Raw genomic sequence first — 6000 nt, 5'->3', positions numbered from 1 at the left:
GCTGTATTATTACGTCTTTTTGCTATTGCCCTTTTTCCATGCAAATATGTCCATCTCATCTTGCATAAAACCCTTTCCAGACCCATGGTCATCTTTTCACCTTTCTCTAAACCTTTTCAAAGTCTACTATATTTTCCCTGGAATGAAATAAAAGGACCAGAGCTGCCTTCACTAGTCAAAATGTAGCCACATTGTGAGCTTACGTCTTTCAAATTTGCTCTCTGTTCCTTTATTAATAAATCTTAACATTCTATTTATCTTTCTGGACTACTACTGATTACTGAACTGACATTATTGCTGAAATATCCACAAAAACTCCCAAATTTTCTTTCCTGAATAATAGTAATGTATGGAGAGTTCACCACTGCAGTTGTATAGTTAGGACAAAGAACACACAACATGTATAAATATTTACAGTCCAAACTGTTTTATAACGGATGTCACTTCTGAAGATGTACTGTCATGTCTTGTTCCTCACTGGAAGGTTACCCTGCTGCATTTGTAAACAGCTCAGGGCACATTACGTCCTATTCCTCAGCTGCTGCTGCTCCTACTCTTTGAACCTTATAGCAGTAAATGTGGGCAGCGTGTATTCCTCACACACTGGGTGGCCACGAGAAGGACTTCTCCCTGCAGATTTCTGGCTCCTATTCTTAGAGGCCTTCTCTGACATTCGCAGAAGCAGAGTGTTGATCAGGTGTTCGCTATGTGTAGCATGTCATTGCTGTCCTGGGTAGCTGGTGGGAAGCACAATACAGCGTTGGAGACCCAACTGAATCAATTTTTCTAAGACAACAAAAAGCAAAGTCACTTAGCAAGTAAAAAGTCAAATCCTCTGACATACAGAGCTGGGAAATTAAAAAGCCTTTAGGTAAGAAAAGTCACAATTTAAGGAGAATGAGAGTGAAGGACCTTTCACCTAAGCATTAAAAACTACATAAAACTGAACAGAGGACAGTAACAACCACATGATGTGAAATAAGTTATTAGGAAAGGCAACTAAGGAGAGATTAAAAAACCATTTTGGTGCCCACTGAGATTGCTTCGGGCTAAGACAAAACAAGGCTGATATATTGAATCAGAGAGAGGACTATCTGTTATTTCTTAAAGCTCTTACTTTCTTCACTTTTGGCACACTCATGCATTTTAATGACCTGAGCATGGAGACATACTTTTGCTTGAGTGCTAAGAACATCCTTTCAGATTAACTCCCTCTCTGCAGAATCTAGTGAAATCATAGCCCTAGTTTGCTCCTGATTTAGTTATACACAATACTCCTAATTTTAAGTTAAAAAGTTAGCTATTCCACCAACATATTATTATTAGGGACCACAGGTAGGAGATGGCCTTAGAAAACACATGAAAGCTACGGCCTTCGTCAGGTTGCCAGTGTCAAGAGGAAGGCCTGCAGACACAAGGATTAACATGTGTATTCCTGTTCCTAATAATTAAAAGCATTAGGGTAGGTTTGTTTAGCATCATTAAAAGCCTGATTAAAACCTCCTGGAATCCTATGGTCATATTCCCCCTTGAAGTACCACTATGAGATTCCAGCATGCCTTTCTAGACCTCAGAGGGTGAAGAGGATGTTATGACTGATGCATCAAACAGCGAAAGCTTTAAGTGATATGGAAAGCTGAAATCCCATGAACACAATCCACTCCTGACAGAGAATAAGAATCAGTAATAGCTATTTTCAGGGCCCAACAAATAAATCTTGTAAACTGCATGTTTCCAAACTGATAAGAGGATGAGGAAAAAAACCTTCTGCAAGGGGTAGACCGAGCCTCGGATTCAGAATTCACAGATGTGAAAATCTCAGTAGTTACTGGAAGAGTGGGCTTGCTGGGGGGAGTCTGAGCCCCTTGCCACAGATCATGCAACTTGCTGTGATCTCTGCTCTAGAGGAAGCTCTAGTTCCCTTAGAAAAACAAATATGGAAATTTTCTTTCTTGTTTTTTCAGACCCCGAAGTACCTATGACAAAGGAAGAACTGTTAGTGATTGATCCTGGAGTTTATTATCATGGGGTAAAAAGAGAGCCAGAGCAGGCAGCTGCTCCCAGTCTTGGGAGTCTCTTGTGGGAAGAAGGCAAAGGATGTGAGTTCCTCCCAGAGGATGTGGGTAAAAAGCTTTTCACATCAGCCCCTCCAATGAGCAGGAAGGCCGTTTCTATTGCTCTGTATGGTAGTGAATATTTTATTGTTTGAACATTGAACAGTTTTATTGCTATATAAAAATGGTGTGTCATGTCGCCCTACACGTGTCTTGAGCTGTTTTTTTGCAAATGTTGAGTACGACAGGGCATTTTAAAGGTACTTTATGATCCACTGCCAGGCACATGAATTCCTGCCAAGTACTCACTCACTCCTAGGAGCAGAAAGTCGACCCTTCTGGTCGTGCAGTTTTCATTCAAAGGATTTCCAAAGCATTTAGGAAATACTACCTGTATAAAAATTAGTATACATGATGTGCAAAGATATAGTCACTTTTAGAAAAAATATAGCAAAAATATAGCTCCCCAGCAGTTGGAAATGGTATTTGCTAGGCCTGAATTGCAGGAAAATGAACACTGACAAATACAGATGTTATCCACTCTTGTGTAAAGAGTCCTTGCTCTGGCATAAATAAAACATACGACTTTTGGCCTGCTAGCAAGACCCAGGTTCAGTAATGAACTTAAGGTTCTGGGCAGACTCATCGACGCTTATGTGCTGCAGCATTCAGTGAGTGGCCCGGTAGGTCCCAGGACAGGCTTGAGTCTTACATGTCCTCTGTCTGTTGGGACATGCTCCCATCAAGGCAGACTCCAGAGCCCGGAGTCCCCTCCCAAGCACAGGTGCCCATACTATTTCTTCTAAGAAGAGAATAGGACTTGCATTTGTTTTTTAGAACAAGAAAGAAAGATTTTGACTACGTCAGAACAAATACCCATCTAGTCCAGTGACAGCAAATATTCTCTTTACTCTTCTCTCGAACAGGACAGACACAGGATATTTTTCTCTGCTGTGTTCTCCCGCCTCTGACAAGAGGTCAAGGTTTTCTGGTCAAGAACTTCCTGAGAAGGAGATATGTCCACATCTTTGTGTTAATAGCTCTTGATGGACTTTTCTCCCTGAAATTTGCCTAATCATTGTTGAGCAATAGCGCCCAGATACCCAGGCTGACATTTAAAGCATTTAGCAAGTAAGTGGGATACCTAGGATCCGTTTCTGCCATGCCCAAGGAAACTCAAACCTGGCTCTGTCAGGAGCGTTATCTGAGGGTGCAAATCTTTCCAGTCTGTAAGACAGACAGATTTCTCCAGCTACCTGGTGTAGCAAAGCATCTTCATCATCAGGCATACTTTGTATAGCCTCTGGGCAGATTCACAGTGCAGATTAAAAACACAGTGTAATAGGGCAGCTGTCCAAAGCAGAGGGCAATTTCAGAGAGAGCGAACACCCCAAGCAAGACCAATGAAAATGGCAGGGATAGTATATGCTACCATCAGGAGAACAGAGACTTGCCTATGTGCCTTTCTCCGGACAATTATCTGAGTGAAAAGTCTGCACATTACCTACAGATGAAGAGCGCTGGAGTCTGCTCCATTAACGAGGATAAGGAGTCTCAGATTATCTCAGGTCCCTCAGAGCATGCGCCCCTTCCTCCTGGAGGGAGAGGACACCAAGGCCAGATCCCCCAGTAGTCAGCTGCATCTGCAGGTAACTGGCACTCAGAGGAATTTCCTGGGTCTGTCTGAGAACAGGTATGGACCTTAAATGGGGGCATCCCTCTCCATAAATGTAACCTGCTAGTGTAGTTGCTTCATTTTAGCTAGCAAAAATGGTTCTTCTCCATTTTTTTTCTATAATCTAGCCTTTGATTAACCACACCCCGTCTCAAATCTAGCTGTCAAACATATCCAAATACTATTTAAAGGCAAATTAAAGCAGGTGGGGAAACAGTCACAACAAGAGACAACACCGACACTTCTCCCACAAGCCAAAGCATAACTAGCTCTCTGATTTGGCAAAGAAGATTATTTAAGATCTACTCCTCCAGGTTCCCTGTGGAACTACTGTAGTAGTAGCTTTCACTTTCTACTTTGCTGTTGCAGCAGGCCTTATTTCCTCTCTCCCGGGATGCCTGGGAGGGTGTGATGGGCTCGGGCTCTTCACAGGGCATCTGCAGAGACTTTACAGCTAGGGCTACAACCCCGCAGCGAGACAGGAAGGACAATATTTTCAAAATGCTTCCTGCATGTAATAGCATATGTTGATTTGCACAGGCCCACGCCTGAATGCAAATCTTTCACACATAGTTGCAGGTGACATATTACATGCAGATACCAAAGGCTGGGTGTCATATCCGTCCTGAAAATACCACATTTCCTAGTGCACACTGCGTATTTGCCTGGTCTCAAGAAATCTCATTTATACTGTCATTTTTTTTCCTCTCTGCAAATAGAATTGACACTTCTTGACTCCAGAAGTGGAGACCATTATAGAGCAGGCAAATACTAGACTGGACCAGCAAACCTTGGCAAGCGCATTTCCCCCAGCCTTGGGAACAAGCTGCAGATCTTTATGGTGACAGTTCAGATCTAAAAGGGAGTTAAAATTGCTCTGTTGTTTTCTGCTCTGGATTGGCAGCTTTTGAAAGGTGTCGTATGACTGTTGCTTGACACTGGTATTTGTTGAAGCAAACATTAAAAAAAAAAAAAAAAGAGCTCAAATAGCTCTCAATTAAATGGGTTTGTATTGTGCTGCGGGAAGGTGTGCCCCAGCCTGGCTGCCGAAGCCGAACCCGTAAAGGCCAAAGCAGTAAGTAGCATTGAAAGGCTGCGAGGGAGGGGGCACCTGCGCAGCGAGGTTTATAAAGAAAGCTGCTCAGAAGTAAATGCTGATCTGGTGCAAAAAAACTTATGGCTAATTCTGTCTGCCATTGTAAATAAACCCCAAAATTATCATTTTAACTTCCTAATCATTCCACAGCTCTGATAGTGCTGAAGAGATGTTACTGAAGCTCGGACCTGCAAAGGTATTGAGATGCTGTTGAAGCAAGTGGAATTAAACACCTAAATACTTTTGCCAGTATGAACTTTTGATCACACTGGAATTTTTCAGCAAGAGATGCATACTATCACAACTACATTAGCTTAAGTATGTATTTTAGGTTATAACAAAATTATTTTCGCATGTAGGTAAGTGAGATGTGAGTACCACCAATACAACTAAAATCCTGTGAGACTTGTTCGTTAGTCTCTGGACTTCTCTTAAATATCCTAGGCACAGTTGATAATGTGCAGCTTCAGTAACTCTCCTGGATGTAGCTGTGTACGTTTATTTAAATTATGTTAAAACTCCCACATTTCTGAAGGTTCCTTTCAGGAATCTAAAACCTTCGAATGCGTATTTGAACCTCTTGCTACTGCTTATTGCAGCTCGGTTTTCTTAGGCAATTTCTACATAGTCTAATTTCTGGTCTCAGACAAGAGCAATCAGATGCTACAGATCAGGTACTTATTCATGAGCTTTACTTTAGCCCCATATCTTGAATTTATCTCTAAAGTAGGGATGATTCATGTTTATTTTCAGGAACATAAAAGGATCAGTTTTCAGTGGCAAGCCCACTTCTCCAGAACTCTCTGCCACTGCAAGGTATTATTACTAATTTGAGTTTAGGTTTAGGCAGAGAAGGGTCATAGGAATATCTCTGGACTTTGTTGAATTCTTTTGTAGAGGACAATCCAGCCAAATTTCTGTTCCAGCACAAAAAAAGAGAAAACCAATTAATACAACTGGAGAGGTAATATATGATAAGAAGGTTACTCATTACAAACGTAACCGTGTGGTACATTATCATAGCAGATAAATAAAAACATATGAGGTAAGGAATAATGACTGTAATAATAAAAGCTAATATATTAAATGTTGCAAGGGATCATTTAAAATGTGACTTCAGCTTTCCAAATCTTATATAATTTGAATCATGGTCAATAGTATTTGCTATTCTAATA

The sequence above is a fragment of the Rhea pennata genome, chromosome 2 (genome assembly GCF_028389875.1).
Source record: "Rhea pennata isolate bPtePen1 chromosome 2, bPtePen1.pri, whole genome shotgun sequence".
In the NCBI taxonomy this organism is placed as follows: Eukaryota; Metazoa; Chordata; class Aves; order Rheiformes; family Rheidae; genus Rhea; species Rhea pennata.
Note: the sequence above shows the minus strand (reverse complement) of the source record.